Here is a 23,822-nt window from a genome sequence, read left to right on the forward strand (position 1 = left end):
TTACTGCACCCAGGGTCTTCACCAAATGCCTGGCTCCAGTAGTAGCTTACTGCAGACTCAAGGGAATTCAAATTTACCTTTATCTGGACAATTGTCTAATTCAGGCAGACAGCAAGGATGTCTTAGTCCAGCATCTGGAATTTGTACAGAACCTCCTCAAGTTCCTGGGATTCTCTGTAAACATAAAAAAGTCAAATTTGACACCTTCACAACAGATAACTTTTCTGGGTGCACTTCTAAACACCACAACCCAGATGGCATTTCTGACCACCAAAAACAATTACAGCTGGCTTCAACTTTCAGAACCTTGGCAACTTTAACTCAACTATCTGCAAGGAAATTCCTGCAGGCTTTGGGTTACATGGCCTCCTGCATCCTTCTCGTACCATATGCAAGACTACACATGAGGAAAAATACAGTGGTACCTAAAAAGTGTATGGTCTCAGCATTGCCACAGTTTAGACATACTGATCTCCGTCCTTCCTTGCCTTCAAAAGGAATTTCTTTGGTGGTCCAGGGCATGTGCTCTAAACAAAGGTAAACTCTTCCGTCTGCCTCCTGCCACTCAGATTCTAACCACGGACGCCTCGGATTATGCTTGGGGAGTCCATTTTCAGGGCAATTGTCTGCAGGGCCTTTGGACAAAGGATCAGAAGCACCTGCATATCAACTTAAAGGAAATGTTAGCTGTTCAGAAAGCTCTATTGGCCTTCAGGAATCTTTTACAACCAGGACAACTGCTAATACGGACAGACAACACCACAGTTATGTGGTGCATAAACAAGCAAGGGGGATCTCATTCCTACCCCCTTTGCAGACTAGCCATGGATCTATGGAACACAGCTCTAGCTTGCAATCTGGATCTTCAAGCTCAGTTTCTACCAGGGAAACAAAACTGGCAGACAGTCTGAGCAGAAACCTTTCGGATCCACACGAGTGGATGCTGGACACCAAAATATTCAGGATGATAACAGCGGTCTGGGAATGTCCTCACATAGACCTCTTTGCATTCCATCTCAATCATCAACTACAGAATTTTTGCACCAGGACTTTCCACAGAGAAGCTTGGAAAGTGGATGCCCTGTCATTCAGTTGGAGGAACTTCTCGGGATATGCCTTTCCGCCTCTTCCTCTTCTTCCACGGGTTTTATTGAAGATAAAACAGGACAAGCCCAAGATGATAATCTTGCTGGCTCCAAATTGGCCTCTGCAGTTTTGGTATCCAACTCTAAAAAACCTATGCCTGGAGCCCCCTTGGGTTTTACCTCAGTCTCCGAACCTTCTGTCCCAACATCAGGGTCAGGTTCTACACTCTCATGTCAGAACTCTCAGCCTGGCGGCCTGGTTAATCCAGGACCTTTGATTTCTTCTTTACTACCCAAGCAGGTTATGGATGTCATTTTAGAAGCCAGACGTCCTAGCACTAGAAAATCTTATGCAAGAAAATGGAAAAGATTTTGTTTCTGGATGCAGGCTCAGGATTCTGATCCTGTTCTTCCTAACATTACTTTAATTTTACTTTACTTGACAGATCTCTTGCATAAGGGTCTCTCTTTCTCTTCCATTAAGATACATGCCTCTGCTATTTCTGCTCATTATAATACAGATCCTCCCATCTTTTCCCACCAGCTCATGAGACAATTTCTCAGAGGAGCTAAGAATTTAAGACCTCCTAGATCTCCTCCCATTCCTGCTTGGGATCTCAACTATGTTTTGGAAAAAATTAACCTTGCCTCCTTTTGAGCCTGCTGCCTCTTCTGACATCAAGTTTTTATCTTGGAAGACAGCTATCCTGTTAGCTCTAACCTCTGCCAGGAGAGTTTCAGAGTTACAAGCTCTTATGGCTGTGGAACCTTATATTATTTTTCATCAAGACAGGGTATCTTTGAGGACTAATCCTACCTTCATGCCTAAGGTGGTTTCCAAAGTGGCTTTAAATCAAACTATCCACTTGCCAACCTTTTTCCCCTCTCCTCAAAATAAAGGGGAAAGGATCTTACATTCCTTGGATGTACACAGACAACTATGTTTTTACCTGAACAGAACCAAGGACATCAGAAAATCAGAACAATTGTTTTTCTTATGCTTCAAGTTCCCAAGGTAAAGCTATTTCAAAACAGACCATTTCTAAATGGATTGCTCATGGAATCAGATTTTGTTATTATCACCATGGAAAGCAAATCCCAGGGAGTATATGGACTCATTCCACCAGAGCTGCTGCCACTTTTGCGGCCTTCCTCAGGGGAGTTCCTACCAAAGACATTTTGGAAGCTGCAACTTGGAGTTCAGTGCATACTTTTTCTAAGCACTACAATCTACCTCTCTACTCTAAGTCTAGGGCAGGCTTTGCCTCTGCAGTCTTGCAGGGCCTTTTAGCCACCCCTTCCTCTTTATGACCACCTCCCTTTCTTTCAGCTTTGGGATTCTACCCTACAGTCATGACTGCAACAGTGAAACACGATGAACATAGTACATTTGTGTACACCTACCATAAATGTAGATGTTCGAGTGTCTTCACTGTTGCAGTCTGGGTTTCCCTCCCTCCTGTCCCCTCTTATTTTTACTTTTGTGTATTTCCTTTTTTTTTCACCATTCTTCTGAGGTGTATTTGCAAAGGTTATGGGACCTTTTTCATTTTGGGACTCCTGACATCTGGGGCAAGAAAAACTGGAGAAGATGGCGTCGGCTGTCAGCTTTGTACTCCTGGTGCTCTGACATCAGGGAGCATGGTTGAACAGCCGACGCCTGACCCAAACTTTGGGATTCTGGCCGACCAGGGGCTGCCTGCCGGCAGGGGAGAACCCTACAGTCATGACTGCAACAGTGAAGACACTCGAACATCTACATTTATGGTAGGTGTACACAACTGTACTTTCTTCCACAACCATTAGCCACAGTGACCACGGACACTTCCCAAATTGGGGGGGTGCATTATCTGGGAAAGACAGTCCAGGGCATGTGGCAGGTTTACGAGACCCACTTGCATATCAGTGTCCTAGAGATGAGAGTGGTGTTTCCAGCATTGCAAGCATTCCAAGACTCCCTTCAGCTAGGAACAATTGCAATACAGACAGACAGTATGTCAGTTGTGTGGTACATAAACAAGGAGGGACCAAGTCTTATCTCCTCTGTCGAGAGGCCCTGACACTAGTGCTTTCTGATAGCAATGCACATCCCGGGGAAATCCAATGTGATAACGGACAAACTCAGCAGAACTATTCTGATGCCTCATGAGTGGTCCCTAAAGCTGGAAGTAGCAGAAAAGATCTTCCGAAAGTGGGGCCAGCCTTGCTGTGATCTCTTTGCACGTCCATGAATGCCATGTGCAGGAGCTATTTTGCCCCGAGCCCCCCTCCCCCAGGGGGGTCACCAAGGGACGCACTCATACATGATCGGCCCCCGGGTCTCATCTATGCTTCCCTCCCTTTCCCTTGATTTACAAAAGTCCTTCAGAAAGCTATCTTGTTGGAAAGGAAATTGATACTCATCACCCCATACTGGCCTCATCAAATTTGGTTCACCTTTCTTTGTCCCCATCTCCAGGAGGAGCTGTGGATTCTGGACCTACTTCCAGACCTTTTGACTCATTCCTCGGGGATGCTCCCTCCATCGGTTCAAACCTCAAGTTGACAGCTTGGCTGCTGCAGTTCCAGACATTGCCAGGGTTCCTGACATTGCCCCTGTGGTGAAATATATTTTGATTTCATCTCCTAAGGCTTCAAGCAGGAAATTATATTCAAGCAAATGGAAAGGATTTTCCCATTGTGCCTTCAACAACCACATTGATCCTTTCACTGCCCCTATAGCATCAGTATTAGACTTTCTGGCAAAGCTTTTTAATGAGGGGGCAGCTGCGGCTAAGTTCAGCTAGCGGCTATGCCCAACTACCATATTGGAGACATGAGACTAAAAATCATGCTCCACAGGCTATGCAAAGCTTTCCTGAAGGGTACCTTTGTACTCAGGCCTTTGGTCAACCCCCCCCCCCCCCCCAGCACCATGGGACCTAAACTTTGTTTTCTTCACCCCTTTTGAACCTGCATTAGCCTGTGACTTCAAGTTCTTAACATGGAAGACAACTTTTCTGGTAGCCATCATATCTGTTAGAAGGGTATCAGCTCTACAAGCACAGTCAGTATGGCCCCCTACATGGTTTTCCACAAGGATAGAGTTTCTTTACAAACAAACCCTACCTTCTTACTCAAAGTGTGGTCAGAATCCAATTTGAATCAGTCCATTGACTTACCATTTTTTCCCCAATTATGGCAACAGGGCTGATTATAAACTACACTAGCTAGATGTGCATAGACAATTATGTTTGTCTACATAGAACAAAGGATTACAGGAAATCAGACTAGTTATTTGTGTCATTTTCAGACAAAAAGAAAGGTGCCCCCATATCATAGGTCACTTTTTTCAAAATGGCTTCTAGATTGTATTACTTTTACTTACAAATCTCAAAACAGAGAACTTCCCAGAAAGGTGAAAGATCATTCTACAAAGGCTGTATCACCTCATCTGCCTTTCAGGTGAGGCTACCTCTGGATTCTATTTGTGCAGCAGCAACATGGGTAAAGCCTCATACCTTTATCACTCATTACAAAGTGGTTTTGGCCTCCAATAGCAGGGTCTCTTTTGGGTCCACTGTTCTGAAGAGTATTTTCCCTTGAGCCACCCAAGAAAGATGGTGCTAGGGACACTGTCCCAACCAGTACAGAATGAAAGTGAGATAGGACAACAGCACATAAAGAAGTTATGTACTCACCATAGTGTTCCATATGGATTGTCCATCTTGCCTTCATTCTTGCGTCCCACCCTCTCCCCCCCCCAGCCTTTTGCTCTTGGAGGACCAAGCGGTTCTAATTGGAATATAATGTTCTCTGACACTCTTCATTAGTCTGTTAGAAGTGTAAATATTTTTTGACAGTAGGTTTCATATCTGCAAACAAGATCTGGGTAATCTTCCCTAAGCATAATGGGATAGGGCTACAGCCAGGAGCCAGTGGAAGTCCTTGAGCTTTTGTATAGGCTGAGTCTGAACCGATGATCGGTTCCAAACCCAACCAGTACAGAATGAAGGTGAGATGGACAACCCACATAGAATGTTATGGTGAATACGTAACATCTTTATTTTCGCACCCAAGAAATACTCCCATATAAATAAACCCGATTTCAACATTTACTTTGTCAACACTACAAAACTTCAGTTAGTGGCCCACAACAAATTGTTAGGAGTAATAATAGATGAAAACCTCAAATTTGATTTACACATTTAAAATAATATATTTAAGACCCATAAGAAGCTAGGCCTGCTCCATCGACATAGTAAATACCTCTCCCTCCCATCCAAACTAGCTTAAGCATAAGCATCCTCCTGTTGCCTTCTCTAACCTACGGTGCTCCACTGCTCACCTATCTGCATTCTTCCCTACAATTAAAATTAGAAATATGCTACAATAAGATCACTAAATTCACTATAAACACCCGGCACTCAACTCATCGTTGCATTGCCATAAAAAAAAAATACAATGATCTGAATTTCCTCACTACCTACTACTCCTCCAGCTTACAGTTGCTCATAGACTTCTTTATAAACCTCAACTCTGCCCTGCACTAAGCTCACTACTGACCATCTACAACCCACTACGTTTGGAACAGCAGCAGCTTCTACAAGTCCTTAAACCTAAATTACCCGCAGGACAGCTACTATACTCTTGGGACCATGGCTAAAAAATGGAATTCCCTGCTTGCAACCATCCGCTTTCAGCATAATCCTAACTACTTTAAAACCACTCTTCAAAGCTTCTTCCTCACCAACTGGATATGTCACTGCTCCATTTCAACTTCTGCCATTACCTAATTTGTCAATTGAACTCAGTCGGTCCTCCTCGAGCCCCTGCTAATCTCTTTTTTTTTTCCCTGCACTGTTATTTTACCATATTCCCTTTTAAACCTATCTCCATTCTCAACCCTCACACCTCTCATAATCAACTACTACCTCTGCCTGTCTGTTCCCTTGACTTGGACTCTAACTTCTGTAATTTATGTAATACTTTAACTCAATGCTATCTTTCAGCCAATCCATACCTTATAATCCATTTATTTCTAGTATTGTCTAAATCCTTTTGATGCAACTCGAACCATTACTTCATTACTGTAAATCTTTTTACCTGTATAATTAATTGTACTACAATCCTTATGCATCTAATTGAATGATTTTTTTTGTGTGTAGTATTTCTTTCAAGCAAATTATTTTATGTTAGTCTTGTAAAATGTCCTTAAAGAATTTTATGTGTTATGTACAATCTTGGAACGTTTCTCCCCGGGCCTCCACCGAAAATGGGCTTTTTCTTGGTCAAGTGGACTTTCAAATGCAATAAGTAAATAAGGTAGTCCTGATCAGATCCATTTCATTCGGAGCCAAAACAGCTCCCCCAGATCCTGTATGCATCTTCTCTGGACCCTGTGCCCTCCTGGCTACCATCCCCTCTCTTGGAGATATGTCATCACTCTAAGTCCTCTTCAGTGGCTCCCTCTTCAGTTTTTCCAAAAATCTTAACGGCAGATAAGAATAGAATGATTACGTTTCTCTCTACATAGATTCAAATGGGAGTTCTGGCTCCTACCCTTTTGGGTGCATAGGCCTTTACTAGTATTACTCCACTCATCTTGGCTTCTTCTTCGATCTGTCATTCGGCTTCAGAGCCCTTGAATTCAAGTTTTCCAGGAACATCTGTATCGGATCCGAAAACTGTTGCATCTTCAGCTGCAATATCTTCTCTGCGTATGTCAGAGCCGGATGACTCGGAGCCAAAGTGTTTTTGTCTGATCTGAGGTTTTAGAGTCCACTCCGAAGTTGTCTGAGCAATCTCTGCCCCTTAGAGCCTCAACATTGGACAGCTTGGTTCCAACTTCTGCCTTGGTAGACTGCCTTCGGGTCAGAGGGAGCCGATGGTCCGGAAGCATGTCTTCTCAGCTCTGTCTGCATCCTTATCTCTGGGGTATTCTTCCTTTGAGGTGATATGTTCTCTTCTAAGGACAAACATTTCCCCCTCACTTGGATCTTCCTTCTGGATCCCATATGTCTTTCTGCCTGGAGTCTCAACCTCTACTCCACAGGGGCAGCCAGCCTAAAGTCTCCAGGTCACCCAGCAGGGTCACCTTATATCTTCCATTAATTCTCCAGACCATCTCATTGAAGAAGTCTCTAGGAAGAAAAAGTGCAAGAGGAGGCACTTAGACTCCCCTTAGGAGTCAGTCACAGAAGATACTGATTTCGATGAAGAGGACGGGTCTCCAAGATCACCACCTGATGACCTCTCCTTTTGAGACATTTTGGGGATCCTTAAGTAAAGGGGTGGTTGGCCTAACACTAACCCTTCTCAAGAGGAATCTGTATTCCTGAAGGCATGTGGCTCTGGCCCGTCTACTTCCTTGGTGACTCCATCTGCTGCTGAGCTCATTGAGTTGATCTCTCTGTGGGCATGGAAGGAACCAGATTCTGCTGAGCTACTCCCTAAATGACCAAATAGGATCTGGCCTCCACCAAAGGGAAGGGAGTTCTGGACCAAAGGAGTGTACCAGCAGATGTTGTGTTCATAGTGGCAGCCACAAAGAAAGAACTTGCAGAGCAGAGTTAATCTGTTTACCTCCCTAGCAGAGAATCTAAGGCATTGGACAAATTTGGGAAGCATGTTTATGCTTCAGCGACTTTCGCACTTGGGTCGCTGAATTATTTGGTGCACTTCACCAGATGACAGAGGGATTTGATTAAAGAACTCTTCCAAATCCGTCTCTGGAACAATAACTGCTGAGGCACACACTTTTATTGCCTTACATTTGGCTACCCTACATTCCATCTCAAATTCATCCATGAGGCTCATTTCACATGCAGCTGAAGTTACCTCAAGGGCAGTGGGTTCACGCATTTCCATTAGAAGACATGCCTGAATACGCTTGTTTGATTTTATGGAGCCCTTCAAGTCTTCTTTTGTCTATGCTCCTTTTCATGGTAGTTTGTTTTTTCCCCCAAAGTGAAGGACTTAATGTCTGGGTGTGAACAAGATGGTAAGACCCTGTGTGCAGTGGGCCTTTGTTTTTTTGACCCCTCAAAGAAGCTTCCTTAGAACTCAGTGAGATGGTCGGAAAATGTGGGTCAAACAGAAGATGCCATATGTGTGGCAGAGAAGGCCCACAGGATCAAGGATCGAGGGATTTCTTCTCTGACAGATCCTACCAGCGTTCCTGAAAGGAGGCCCAATTGCCCATCTCTGGAGGCAGTAGGGGGTCGCTTATCCCTGGACCAGAGAGCCTGACCAGAAATCACAGCAGATAACTAGCCACAGGCGATTATTTCCAGAGGTTATATAATACCCTTTCCCCACCCCCACCCCCCCATTAATATTAAATAAGATTCCCAATGTTCCGCCTAGTCAGAAGAAAGAAGTAGCACAAGATATAAAAATGCTGCTAGGAAAGAGTCATCCAAGATGTCCCTCCAGACCAGAGAGAGAGTCCGGAACCTACTTGAATCTTTTTATTGCCAAAGAAAGCAGGGGATTGGAGACCACTTTAGGATCTCAGTTGTTGTTGTCTTTCAGCTTTTCCCAGTTAGGGGTCGCCACAGCGGAATTCCGGTCTGCTAATGATTGGCAGTAGATTTTGATGAACACCACTGAGGTGCCAGCTCGACTTTCAGCCTTCAACGAAGGCACGCCCATTTACGCATGTCTTTCGAACGCCCAACCAACCGCGGGGAAGACATGCAGACTCCACACAGAAGGCACTCCCCGCACTCCAGCCGAGAATCAAACGGGAGAACCTCTTGCTGTGAGGCAACAACTCTACCACTGCACCACCGCGGATTCCACTTTAGAATCTCAGTATTCTGAACAAATCTATTCAGTACATGAAGTTCCAGATGGTCATGGTTCAGTCTGTTGTACCATTTCTACATCAGGATGACTGGATGTGCTCAGTAGATCTTCATTATGCATATTATCACGTAAAAACGAACAGGTGATCCAGAAGATATCAGTGGTACTGGTTGGAAGCCAGGAAACAAGTATAAACATTCACTTGAAGCTGGACGGCAAGGAAAGGAACAGGAAACTGTGGAAACTCTGACATAGTTAATGTTGAGGAGTGATAGTCCAGCGAGTTCTCATTTGACAGAGCAACAGATGGCACAGGATGAAATCAAAGAGAATGTGCAACAGTAAGATGCAATAGACCTCTCTATGGAATGTCTGCAAGAAATGGAAAACAAAAAATGTGCCCTCAGTTTAGAAGGAAACGAGCTAAGAGAAGAGATAGACATATTAAGATCAATGAAAGAAATAAACTGCAGAATGTCAATAAAACCCAAAAAGTCAGAAGTTTGATAAAACAAATGGATGCAATATTTAGGACTGTCCATAAAGATCTATGCAATATAACAAGTAAACAGGATATATTACTGTGCAGCTAAATTAATAACTGATACAATTCTACCACAGGAACACAGGGTAATGAGGGAGAGAAAAGGGAAAAATTTAATACAATCATGGAAGTATCGAATAGAGAAAACTGTATAGCAACTAAGACAAGAAGTGTCACTGTTAAAAGAATATAGAAGAGGGAGCAGATCAACAAAAATACTTGGAAAGATAGACATGATAAAAGCAATACACAGTATTAGAACAGATCAGGCTCCATCCTGCACTATCGCAAATAAGCTAAAAATCTCAGCACCGGCAGAAAAACTAGAAGATACGCAGAAAACTGTAAAGGAAAAGTACAAAAGCAATTTATTGATGACCCAAAAAAGTTTTATAGAGAATTGGGAAACAAGGTAAAAGGAATCGAAAGACCACCAAAAAAAAGAAATAGATACATTTTGGAGAAGTATCTATGAAGATCCTGTGGAACATAACCAAAATGCTAAATGGCTAGAAGAAGTAAATGAAAGAATAAGAAGTTTAAAGGTACAGGATATGAAATGGGATGAAGTAACAGCCAGAGAGATTAAAACAAAGTTAAGAAAAGCCTCAAACTGGAAAACCCCAGGGCCCAGATACAGTACATAACTCCTGGTTAAAAGTATTAACATTAAGTATTTGCATGAAAATTTAGCCATGATTAAAAACTATTTATATACGGACCCCGAACAGACACCAACCTGGCTAACAAAAGGAAAAACAATGCATCTACTTAAGATGAACTTGAACCTGCAAGCTACCCTAACAATTATAGACCAATAACTTGCCTTCTGACAACGTATAAATTATACACTGGAATTGATGCAGACAGAGTCTATAGTCATTTAGAGGAAAACTATGGCTAAAGAACAAAGGGGCAATAAAAGAAAGTCATATGGAACAAAGAATCATAAAGTCATAGTGGTGAACTTTAAAAAGGGGAAGAATTCAAGTATGGCATGAATTGACTACAAAAAAGCATTTGATAGTATCCCACATTCATGGCTAAAAGAGTGCTTAAAAATTTATAAGATAACCCTACACTGATCGACTACATTACAGTGACAGACCACTTTGCAATTAAGCCATGATAAAGGACAAATTATTCCAGGGATAAAAATTTAAAGGGGAATATTCCAGGGTGACTGTCACCACTGTTATTCTGCCTTGCCCTTACCCCATTAAGCTGTCTACTTAACAGCTTAGGCCATGGCTGTAATTTGGCTCCTAGAAAACAAAAAAAGTGTAAAGACTTCTCATGTTCTCTGTCAATTATTTGAAACTGTATAGCTCATCAGATGAGGAACTGAAAGTGCAACTGCAAGTTGTCAAAACTTTTTCAGATGATATAAGAATGTAATTTGGTCTTGCTAAATGTGCAAAAGCAACCTTTAAAGCAGGAAAACTGCAGCACCAGGAAAACATCAGTTTGGGACAAGAATGTGATATAAATGAACTTGAGCAAGAGGGAGTGTATAAATACTTGGGTACTGATGAAGGATCAACAATAAAACATGCGCAAATGCGAATAAAACTTAAAATACTTTGGAAGACTTAAATTAATCCTGAAAACAGTGTTGACATTTAAGAACAAAATCCAGGCTATGAACCAATTTGCTCTTCCTGTCCTAACTTGGAGTAATTGACTGGTTCCAGAACGTGTTGAATAGAATAGATAGGAAAATGAGAAGGCTACTTCATGCTCACCAAATGATTTATAAAATCAGTACATGCCAAGATTATGTATTCCCCATTCTGAAGGAGGGATGGGCCTCTTTGAAGTTGATTACATGTACAGATCTGCTGTTGTGGGACTCCACACATCTGCTGACCTCACAAGAACCAAATGTAGTGAAAGTTTTGAAACATGAGGAGAATAAATCTAAGATGACTTCCCTGCTTAGGCTAGCAGAAGCTTATCGGTGTCAAGCAGGAATCAAAATCAAATCACAACTGGATAAAAACCAGGCAGCAACTGAATATGCCAAAAAACAAAAGAAAGAATATAAAGTGAAGGACCAGATGAGAAGGCAAGAAATATGGAAAATGCATAAATATAGTTGCAAGTATAGAAAACTTCTAAAAGAACCTCATGTTGATCAGGAGCGAACGCAGGAATGGTTAAGGAGAGCTGAATTCAAACCAAGAAATGAAAAGTTAATATTGGCATTACAAGGTAGTGGGCTAGGTACGTGTTTGTTTACAAAGCCCATTGAACATGTGGGAGAAACAGACAAATGTGGGTTTTGTAAAACAGAATTGGAAACTGTTCCATACCTTGTTGCTGGTTGCGACATACTAATGGCAGGAGGACTATGGTACTGAAAGGCATAATAATGCGGTGAGACTGTTGCACTGGGAATTGTGCAAACATGGTAGTAAAGTGGTGAAAAACACTGGATACATGAGCCACAAGACCTCATAGAAAATGGTCTACATCACATGGGATCATCCATTACCAACAGTTCAAAAGACAGATGCTGGAAACACCAGGTATAGTGGTCCAAGAAGACAAAAGTAGCATTGATCACTGAAATTGCCACACCCAGTGACTACAGTGTCCTGCGTACAGAGAGAGACAAAGTCATAAGATATCAGGATTTGCAAGCAGAAATGAGAGCTATGTGGAAGAAAGATATCCAGATAGTTCCAATAGTAGGAGCAACAGGTCTTATAAAAAAGTGTCTCCAGTCATATTTAGATATGTTACCAATACATGTAACTCCATATGAATTGCAGGAGGAGTCATTACTGGGCACATTGTGGGTGCTGCGAAGAACACTTTTGGCTGACATTAAAGAGTGAAACAATACTAATTTCATTAACTTTAACCATACTTTGACTTAGGAATAGGGTCCATTCCCATAATGATATTAGAAACCCAGAAGATTTGGAGAAATCAAAAAAAGGAAAGGTTTTGTTTCAGGGATCTCTTGAAGATATAATGATCTTTTGAACCAATCAACTTTTTCTTGCACGGATGGTCTCCCTTGTTTTATTAAACCAGCATGTTCCCTTGAAGTATCTTAGAATTAATAGTATGCAAGTGATGCTTCCTCTTGATTTGTACTAGTCCTGGGCTAGAATCATTAGCGCACATGATCTTTGCATAGTGGAAATAATTGATTTAAGATTAAGAGGTCAGTCCTTGCTAACAGACAGAAGTAAACCATAGGATATCAATCTGCTCAACATCAAAATTGTTCCTAGCTAAAAGCCTTTTTCCCAGTACCTACAGTGCTGTGCTTCTAGCTTGCCCTGTGTATCTGTTTTGCTGCTGTAAAAGCTTTCTTTATATTTATAAAGTCACCAGGCTGCTTTATTTTACAAATTTGAATTTTGGCAGAAAATTAAAAAAAATACAGTCTATATTTGGTCATTTGTTGACTTATTTTAGCATTGTCTTATTTGTTCTGATCAACAGAGAAATTCAGAATGTATTTACTATTAATTTTGTGTTAGTTTATGTAGTTAAGTATTTTGACAATCCTCTCTTCTGGGTTTTAATGTCTTTCTGCAGCATCTTTATCCTTACTCTAGGTGGTATTTTATTGCAGTTGTTTGCTGGTTGTTCAGCTAATTGTTTCTTGTCTGAGGTTCTTGCTGTCTCTGGTACAAGGAGCATGTTTTTTTGTCTAGAATAGGAAGTGATAAAGCCTTTCATTTCTGCTTTTCAGCAGACATTACTGTTTCTTGTTTGATGGATAACTGGTATTGCTGTTACTATTTAGAGATGGATAGTTGCGCATTTAATAAATGTTATAAATGTGGCCATAACCTTCTGCCACAAGACAGGTATACTGAATAATGCTTAAAACATAATGGATTTACTGACATCAGCAAGTCAAATGGCATTAGAAATACTCTGTCTAGAAATCTAAAACTCTTCTACAACATCAGCAGAATGGTTTGAAGGGACAGGTATAGCTTTCAGGGGATACCACTGCTGAGGAGCAGACTCCCCATACACATAAAACGGAGATCTGGTGCTGTATGTGTCATTATTCATCACGGTTGGGTCTGGGATCCAACCTCAAATCCGAGCTGGCAACTGAAGGACATACCCAGAGCTCAAGCTCCTCCCCTTCTCATGAACTTTTGATGACCTACAACCCCAGATCTCATTTGCCACGGAAATGCTTGGACGTGATTCCAGCAGCTCAAGCAAAGATTTCAGATAAGTGACTTAGGTTTTCTTTTTGGGGATTTTTCTTTACTTTTGGGGATTTTTTCTTTACTTTTATCAGTAGTTGTAGCCTTATATTTCCCTGTCTCTTTTTGGGTAGTTAGTTGGGTTTTCCTTCCCTCCTGTAGTTTTCCCAATTTGTCTGTCAGTTCCTGCCTTTTTCCCTGGGTCTCTTTCCTTAGATTTGGGTTAAGGGTATCCTTAGCTGTCCCCTTCTCCCTTCTGCATCGTTTTTTCCCCCTTTTGCTTTTGTGTGCAGATGTTTTGTGTGTGGATGTGGGTGTGCGCAGTATGTCTGATTCTCCTCTTTCAGTCAGAAAATGCCCCATTCTGACTCACATGAGGAGTTTTTAGTGTTTAGGAAAGAGTCACTTGGAGGTTGAAAGCGAAATTTTGTTACATTCAACCCCCAGAGCTCTCATGGATTACAGGAATAAACTCTTGCTTAAGGGTCTTGCTTAAGGAAGACCACTAGCCTCCAGTTTCCCCTCTAAAACCCCTTTGGATCCCAAAAGGAAGACCACCTCCTCTTCCTCAAGGGATTCCCCTGCAAAAACAAATGAGGCTGTTGGATCACAGATCGAGCCCAGCCTCCTTGGTTTTGGATCCGTACTCTTCCACTCTGAGAGCCTCGGGTCAGTCCTTTGGATAAGAGGCCTCGAATCCCTGGAGGCCCTCCGATCCGACTCGGCACATGCTGGCTTCAGATCCGTCTTCGACATCAACAAAGCAGTCAGATCCGAAGGTCACGTCGGATCCGATAATCATAGACAGTTCTCCCTCGAGCTCTAGAGGTTTGGGCCCAAGTATGGGTGTCGGTCTCCCTTCCAAGACCGCAGGACAGTGTCAGGGTCTCAACCCAGGTCAGGACATTCTTCATTGTCCTCCAGAAGTCTGTTTCCTACTGATATAGACAGGATGATGAGTTTCCTCAAAGTCCAGATCGACTTGGGGTTTGTTACCATCTCTGGCTCTGTTGCCCAGGGGATGTTCTCCATCCACGGGACTCCACTGTCCTCATCTGACCCCCCCCCCAGGTTCTGATTTCCAGGATTGGAGCATCCCCTGTGAGAGGCCGTTGGTGTCGAGCATCCCCTGCCTTGCTGACATCGTCAGGGTTCCTGGTGGTCTCTGTTCCGGTGCCCTCAGAACTGATTAATTCTCTGCCCAGCGAGGACTACACAGGTTCCTGGGGAGTGGGGTTGGGCCCGGAATTTTCAAAAGTTCCCTTCCCTTGGGGGCATCTGTGCTGGACAGCTCAGCACCGATATAGTCTGAAGATGGTGTTGGATCGGAGTCCCTCCTTCCTTTCCCATATAACTGTGGCCGTGGGGGAGGAGAGGGGGGCTTCGTCCAACCTGCCAGCCTTCAGGGCGTTAAGACCTTCTCCGGTTAGGCAGTTACCTCTTCATCATCTCTAGGTCGTCCACAGGCCCTCTCGACTTTGAGCAATGAGCCTATATCATCCTTCCAAGGTCAGCCATCCCATGAGCACCTTCAAATGAGCATTACCCCACTTAGGATCCTTACCTCTTCCGAGTCCACCCCAGATCGCACCGTGGAGGAGCTCTCTCAGAAGAGGACATGCAAGAGGAGGCACTTGGACTCCCCTAGTGAGTCCCTCATTGAGGACATGGATTTCGAGGAGGGAGACGGATCCTCCAGACTTCCTTTTGAGGAAGTGTCATCCGGGGACATCCTTGAGATCCTAAAGCAAAGAGGCATTTGGTCTTCCCCTACCTCATCTACAGAGGAATCTGTGTTCCTGAAGACCTTTAGGATGGGCCCATCTTCTACCTGGGTGTCTGCCCCTGCTGACGAGGTTGTAGAACTTATTGCCAGGAGTCTGTTTTATTCTGTCGAAAGACGATTCCATCGAATATGAATCGTGCGACACAAACAGCGAAAGGCAAATACATCGAACCAACGAAACCACAAAATTTAAAATGTTGAACTGTCATAGTTGGCCAAGCCCACCGTCCGCAACACACTACGTACCCAAACACAATAACAAAAAACACATATGTACACTAACAAAAACCCTACTTCTAACCCTACAGTAAACCCCACATACACAACTATCTATGCACTGTCCTTAACCCCTCCCTAACCCTAAGGTCCATAACTACCGCACACTTACCCTACAAAGCTATACCAAAATAAACTAAAATTCCACATACATACACTTAACAAAACCCTACACTAAACCTTACATGCATTACCTACCTATGCACTTGCCTTAACCCGCACCCTAACCTTAGGTTCCGTAACTATAGCACACTTACCTTACAAAGCTATACTGCAGATGGGCCAACTATGACAGTTCGACGTTTTAAATTTTGCGGTTTCATTCGTTTGACATATTCACGTTTTGCTGTTTGTGTCGTGCAATTTGTATTCGACGGAATCGTCTTTCGACAAAATAAAGTAGACCCATTGCCAGTAGGGCATGAAAGGAATTGGAAACAGTAGAACCAGTTCCCAAAAAGGCGGACAAATTTCTTAGTCCCACAAAAGATAAAAGTTTCTGGAGTAAGGGTGCCCCCATTGATGTCTTCATGGTGGCCACAGCTACTAAGGAGGAGCTCACCAAACAGAGCTCCATGGTCCATCCCCGGAACAGGGAGTCTCGGGCGATTGACTATGTTGGCAACATGTCTTTGCCTCAGTGACCTTTGGACTGAGAGCAACCAATTACATGGCACATTTTTCTCGGCTGCAAAGGGATTTGGTCTCGGAACTCTCCACTTCCCTTTCAGAGTTACTGCCTCTGGAGAGTTTTCCTGGCTAATGCTTTGATGAGGTTGATCTCCAGTGCAGCGGAGACCACCTCTCAAGCGGTGGGCACAGGCAATGCCATTAGATGGCATGTATGACTTCACCTTTGTGGGTTTGTGGAACTTTTTAAGGCATCTTTTACTAACGCCCCCTCCAGCTCAACCTTGTTTGGCCCATCTATCAGAGATGTTGACCCACAGCAAGCAGAAGGGGAAGACTCTGTCCACGATCGGGATCAAGTTTTCTACTCCCCAATTATCTTTTTGAAAGAATCAGAGGGGGTAGTAAGAAACATGAATCATTTTTTACCAGCCTAGGTAGGGGATTCAATGGCAGATGATGCCCTAGAGGCAGAGGAGATCTGCAGAACCAGGGCTCCTGGGAGCCTTTCTCTGAGATGCCCACTCAGTGCTTGAGGTGCTGCCTGGCTATCGTGCCCTGGAAGCAGTCAGGGGACGACTCTTCCTTCACCCACTAGCCTGGACAAGTATCACCTCAGATCAGTGGGTGTTAATGATCATTTCCAGGGGTTATTTCATACCCTCTTCCAGTCCCCTCCAATTCCAAATTCTCTCCCAGATGTTCCACCCTACCAAAGGGAGTTGGCCTGTTTCGAGGTCCAAGATCCTCAAAAAAGGGCCATCCAAAAGGTCCCAACAGGATGAGGATCCAGAATTTACTTGTGCTTCTTTTTATTGCCAAAAAAGACTGGGGACCTGCGTCCCATTTTCAACTACAACGAGCTGAACCTGTAAGTCAAGATGTCCAAGTTCCGGATGGTCACAGTACAGTCCATTCTGCCTGTTCTGCGCAAGGCTAATTGGATGTGCTCAGTGGATCTCCAGGACGGATACTGTCATATCAAAATAGACAGATGCTCCAAGAGGTACCTGCGCTTTCAGTTAGGGGCCAGTCACTGCCAGTTCACAGCCCTGCCCTTTGGACTCACCACAGCCCCCCAGGTGTTTACCAAATGTATGGCAGTGGTAGCAGCTCATCAGCTGCAAGGATTCCAGCTCTTTCCTTACCAGGTCTTTCAGTTGCTGGCTTCTCAATCTTCCCACAGCTGTCTTGGTTTTGCAAGGCTCAATGGCAGCAGCCATCCAGCTAATGCCTCTTGCCAGATATCACATGTGGGTCCTGCAGTGGACCCTGGTGGTTCATTGGTCACCTCAGGTTCACCCTTTGTCCATGACCATCAGGATTTCTTTGGTGTGCAAAAACATCTTGCTTGGTGGCTTCAGACTCCAGATCTATTTATAAGCAGGTCCTTTTGTCTTCCCCAGCACAAGCCCACAGTGACCACGGACGCCTCCCTACTGAAGTGGGGGAGGGGGCATTTTCTGGGAAGGATGGTTCAAGGCACGTGGTCCCCTGTAGAAAAGAAATTACACATAAATGTCCTGGAGATGAGAGCAGTCCTAACATTGCAAGCTTTTCAGGAGTGTCTCCCTCTCAGGACTATTGCAGTTCAAACGGACAACATGGTGGTGGTCTGGTACAACAACAAGCAGGGGGAAAACGGTCTTATCCCCTGTGCAGAGAGGCCATGCGTGTGTGAGTAGGCGATGTCTTCCAGGCGCTTTCTTCTTGCAACACATACCCAGCAGTTCCACCGTGTTAGCTGACAAACTCAGCAGATCTATCCTGAGTCCTCATGAGTGGTCCCTGAAATCCACCAGTGGCACATCAGATATTTAGCCGTTGGGGTCTTCCTTGCTGCGACCTGTTCACCTCCCCTGTCAACCACAAGTGCAGCAATTACTTTGCCCTGATCCCCCCAGAGGGAGAGTCTCCCAAGGATGCTCTGGTTCACGATTGGCCTTCGGGACTCCTGCATGCTTGCCTCCAACTCCCCTCATCCCCAGACCTCTGCAGAAAGCTCGTTGCCTGAAGACCCTTCTCATCCTCATTATCCTCTTTTGGCGTCACCATCCGTAGTTCTCCCTGCTTTGGTCTTATCTGAAGTATCCTCCCTGGACATTATATCCTATTCAGGATCTCATTTCCCACCCTTTGGGGCTACCTCTACCCAGTCCCTTCAGTTAACCGCATGTTTCTTTCAATTCCACTGAGCTTTCCCAGTCCAAGCTTTGTTCTCCGGTGAAAAATATTATCTTAGCCTCTCAGTAACCATCTACTAAGAAGGTACATTCTAGCAAGTAGAAAAGGTTCTCCATTTGGGACAGACAATGAAACCTTGACCCTTTTTCAGCCCCAATTCCTGACAATCTGCTGTTTTTGGCTTTCCTTTTAGAGGAAAAGGCTAGTTTCTCCACGATTAAACTTCAATTGGCAGCCATCTCAAATTTACATTTGAACGAGAGTTCCACCTTCTCTTCCAGACTCTGTAAAGCCTTTCTCAGAGGGGTATTTCTCTTTAGACCTCTTGTCAAAGATCCCTCCGCCCATGGGATCTCATTTTGATGTTGCAGTCTTTGATACAAAAGCCCTTCGAACCCGCTGCATCATGTGATCTCAAATTTCTGTCCTGGAAGACGGCCTTTTTGGTGGCTATTACTTTGGCCAAGAGAGTTTCTGAGCTGCAAGCTCTTAGTATCAAGCCTCCTCTTATGGCCTTTCATAAGGATAGAGCATCTCTCAGAACTAATCCTGCATTCATTTTCAAGATAGAGTAGAAGGCTAACCTTAACCAATTTATTCAGCTTCCTGTTTTCTTCCCTAATTATTCTAACAAAGGGGAATATATATTGCATTATTTGGACGTCTGTAGACAATTACGTTTTTATCTTAAGGGGACAGAAGAATTTCAAAAGTCACATCTGCTCTTTGTAGCCTTTTCTCAGGCCAGTAAAGGTTTGGCAGTTACCAAGGTATCTATTTCCCGTTGGATTGCCAGCTGTATTTCCTTCATTTATGACAGCAGGCACATCCATCCTTCAAAATCAGTCAAAGCTCACTCTGCTAGATCAGTGACTGCTACTTCTGCATTTTTGGCTAAACTCTCATTGGATGAGATATGCGGTACTGCTACTTGGTCTAATCCTCACACCTTTGTTACGCATTACAAGTTTGACTTGATATCTCTGAGTAGGGCTTCCTTTGGTTCCACTATGCTATAGCATATCCTTCCCCAGTACCTCCCAGGGTTCATAGTAGCTGGGGACTCTGACTCATCTGTGATGAGTAATTACACTGATAGCATTATATAAAGATGCCTGAAGACCTACCATAACTTGTATCTGTGCTATCCAGTGTCATTATTCATCACATTCCCACCCACCTTCTCCCTGCCTTCTGGAGATCTGGAAGGTATGGGGGCTGTCTTCCTTTATGGACCTGTTTAGTATTATAGGTAGTCCTGACTGCTGTTTCTTTATCCAGCAAACTCGGTTTGAGGTTGTGGGTCAGCAAGGGATCATGGGAATGGGAGGAGCTTGAGCTCTGGATCTGTCCTTCAGTTGCCGTCTCCGATCCAAGGTCGGATCCGAGACCCATCAGTGATGAATAATGACATTGGATAGCACAGATTCCAAGTTATGGCAAGTACATCTCTCTCTTTTATCTCTGTCCATTTTCAAGTGCATGTATGGATGGAAAACAGAAAATAAACCCCAGGACTCCCCCTATACTACTAATAGAGGCATATCCTGAATGCTTTATCCTATGCATGGCCCCCTCAAATTATCTGTGGTATCATTCCAGTTATTGTCATTAGCGGTAATACATAATTATCAACCATGGGATGGGTAACGCAACTTTTTAACCAAATGAGATAGGTTGTTTTGAGCACAAAAAGGGAAATTTGCTAGGCTTAAAATGACCTGCAAGGGCAGTTTGCCAAGTACTTACCTTTGAACCTATTCCATATGTGGTTTGACTTGAGGGAAGAACATTTCAAGGAAATGCAAGATTGCAGATCATTCTACCCTCGGACAATTGGAAGTGATATGGCATAATCTAAAAGGTACCTTTGTAATCTGCACAATAGTGCTTTTGATCTTGGCTCCCATCTCGGGTCAGTCCCATTGGCCCCAATTACGGATCCTGTTTCTCTAGAGTCTCCTAAACATGGAGAAAAAAGAGAGATGCAGACAAGTGATTCTTCTAAAATTCTGTGCATAGGAAGCCCAAAATAGAGTATTCTTCTGCTTACACTACACTCTTGCTTTCTTTTAAAGTTTGAGTTAGCAGTAACCACTATTGATTCTTCACATATTAGGCTGATTATACAAGTTAGTGCTCCTTTTGTTTCAGATTCTGAAATTAGAAATATATTTTCCAGACCACCTTCCAACAACTTGGTAAATTCTTTAAACTAGTCAAATCAGTTATGATAGACATAAGTTATGAGAAGATGCTGAGGGCCTTTCCGAAGCTTCATCAGGAAATTTATTTTTGTTTCTTTCCCATCTGGTACCAAGGCAGACTGCAATGGTTCTTTGCCATTCTTTTTGCTTGTCCGTCTTGGTTCTCTGCAGCCCACATATTGATGTTGGCTCTAGTAAGGGCAGTCATGGACCTCCAGGCATGTACATCAACAGATATGTCAAAAGTTTTCTTCTGATATCAGCTCAGGGGTTGCAACTTTTTGGGTCAATACATTAAGCAGATAATTTATTGTCATTGTTGATGTTTGCTGTGTTTAACATCAAGAATTCTTGTGGTCTCTATTTCTTTTTTTGAGTTTGCTACCACGTGTAAGTTTTAACAGCAGCACATGGGATCATTGCTAGTTTTAATAGGATCAACTCTTAATCCAAGTCCTGGTCTGTTGACTCTAGATGTCAGGCTTGAGATTGGTTGGTCATTCAGCCTTGTGGATAGTTGAGCTGTTATGGTGTGGCTTGATACTGATTTTTGTTGGTGTCTGTACTCGTTCATTGGCCTTGAGTGACTGTGTTCTTAGGCTCTCATGGTGATTCCCTCTGCTTAGAGTTTGTCATCTGTTTCTTTTGGCATACAGGCAGTTTTGTATTTGCTGCCTTCATTGCCTGTGTCCATCAACAAAGTCCTTGACAAGAGACATTTTTCTTTCCCAATGTTGGGGCATTTATCTTTGTTGTCAACGGGGTAGCTGATGGACTCTTGCAAAATTAGCCTGACTTGCATCTAAGCAAGTTTCAGTGTCTTACTCCTCCTTGGACCCTTCCCTTCAGATATCCGGTAAAAAGCACAGCAGTAAGGGGAGGCACGTAGACTTGCACAGCCTGATTACTAAAAATGAATGGACATGGAGTAGATTCCCACCTGTCCCCCTCCAGTGACTCCCATTTCTATGCAGTTCATAAGCTTAAGAAAAGGGGTGGGATGGCTCATAGACCTGTGTCTTCACTTAGAAATATCCCAGAGGAAGCCTTTCTGAATTTCCAGCCATCCTTCCCTATGGACAGGATGGTACATCTTCAATGAGGACTGTATGCAGTGTGTCAGCTTTGAAATTGAGGCCAGACAAGATCCTCTGGCCTCTTGAGATTGAACTTGTTGGGTGGTAACTTCAGGGGTAGGCTACCATTAATGTGGCTGTCTATAAAAGGTTCCTGCTGTGAAAATTCATGCAGTCCATGTGCCTGATAGAGTCAAGAGCAATGAACACATAGGTTCATAGGTGGGTACTAGGCTATTGGCCCTAGGGCCTATACAAGCCTAGCCAAAAATGTACCCTGGCTTTCGCCACCCAAGAAAATTATTTTCCTGTGCCCCTGTCAAGCAGAACCACCGAAGTGATCCTCGGGGTGAATTTACTATTACCCATCCAGTCATCAAGATTTTTCTTGGAGTGCTAATGAGGAGCTCTGTTTGACATAGATAGGTAATCTGTTCCAGAGTATGGGAAGTCTCTGGGACAGGAATCTACCCCTCCAGCCATGGTCTGTTTATTGTGGTGACAAGGTTTAGGTCCCTAAAGCGTGTAGCTCAGAGGGATTGGGATTTCTTTAAGTGGAGCATGTCCAACAGCTCTGGGTTTGACACAGCATTGTATGTTAGGCAGAGATCGCCTCTGAGTAAAGCTGGAGTTTTTTGAGACGGCCTGCGTAAGGCATCTGTTTGAGGCCAGTAATCCTCTTTGTGAGGTATTTTTGTGGCCTTTCCAGTTGTTGTAGATGTCTTGTGAAATACATACCAAAAGGGGCGTTGTACTCTATAATGGGTCTAATGAGTGATGAGTGGAGGGGAACAATGACCTCTTTTTTTCTGGATGAGAAACCTTTTGTGATGAGGTGTGCCACGTAGAAGGATTTCCTGACCACTTTGGCGATGTGGTTATCAAAGGAGAGACTACTGTCCACCTGTGTCCCAAGGTCTGTTATCACACTTTCGGTGTTGAGTAGACTACCGCCTATGTGGTAGTTTATGGTACAGAATTTTTACCAAAGGGGATGACAATGCACTTTTTGGCCTTGAGCTTGAGACCATGTCTTTGACACCAGGCATCTGTCTCAGTGAGGCCCTTTTGTAGGATGTCCACATCGTTAGGAGTTTCAATTATGGCTCCTAGTTTGCAGTCATCTGAGAATTTAGTTAACCATAGATCTGTGTTAGCCTGTACTTCAGAGAAGTAGATACCAAACAGGAGAGGACCCAGGACTGAACCCTGTGGTACTCCACTTGTCACTGGTCTGAAGTCTGATTTGGAGTCTGCTACTTTAACAGTGTGGGTTCTTTCAGTAAGCCAGTTGGCAACCCATCTTGTGACATAGGGATTTAGACCTAGTTTAGTGAGTTTATCTATAATTCCAGAGTGGGGGATGGTGTTGAACGCCTTGGCGAGATCTAGATAGGCTGTGTGAACCACCTTACCCTCATCTGTGGCTTTGGTGACTACTTCAAAGAAGTCTATCAGGTTTAGGAGACATGATCTGCCTTTTACAAACCCAAACTGTGTGTGGTCCAGCGTTTGGAGATCTCCAATGTCTTTGTTTGAGTTCCATGATGATACATTCCATGGCCTTGCAGATGAGGCTCGTCAGACTAATGGGGCGGTAGTTCCCGGGGTCTGTTGTGGCCCCCCTTTGTGGAGTGGGTTAACTGTCGCGGTGCACCATTCAATGGGCAGAAAGCCTGAGGTGAGGCTATGATTGAACATGGTACTTAGTTGGGGTGCCAGTTCATTCTGTAGTTCATGTAGAAGGCAGCCTGGGATGTTGTCAGGTCCCATGGATGCTGTATTCTTGGCTTTGGAGAGTGATGTTTTTACCTGTGCAGCCGTGATTACAGGAACTTTGCATTCTTCCGGTATAAAGATGGGCCCTTCAGGAGTGAGAGGGGGGTAAAGTTAGCACTGAACCTATCTGCCAGGATGTTGGCAATATCAGTTGGTTCTGTATATTTAGTGTCATTGTACTGTAACTCAGAGCAGATCTGAGTGTTGCCATTGAGATTTTTGACATAGTTATAGAATGCTTTGTGGTTGTCTTTAGAATCAGTGGCAATTTTTT

General features: G+C 43.6%; 1 protein-coding gene across 8 annotated transcripts in view; it reads left to right on the plus strand.

Moving 5' to 3' along the window:
* AAK1 (AP2 associated kinase 1) overlaps positions 1-23,822 on the plus strand; it is a 1,655,011-nt gene that overhangs the window by 680,657 nt on the left and 950,532 nt on the right. The window lies entirely within an intron of this gene.

The sequence above is a fragment of the Protopterus annectens genome, chromosome 9.part0 (assembly GCF_019279795.1).
Source record: "Protopterus annectens isolate FY-2018-M chromosome 9.part0, PAN1.0, whole genome shotgun sequence".
NCBI classification, from domain to species: domain Eukaryota; kingdom Metazoa; phylum Chordata; order Ceratodontiformes; family Protopteridae; genus Protopterus; species Protopterus annectens.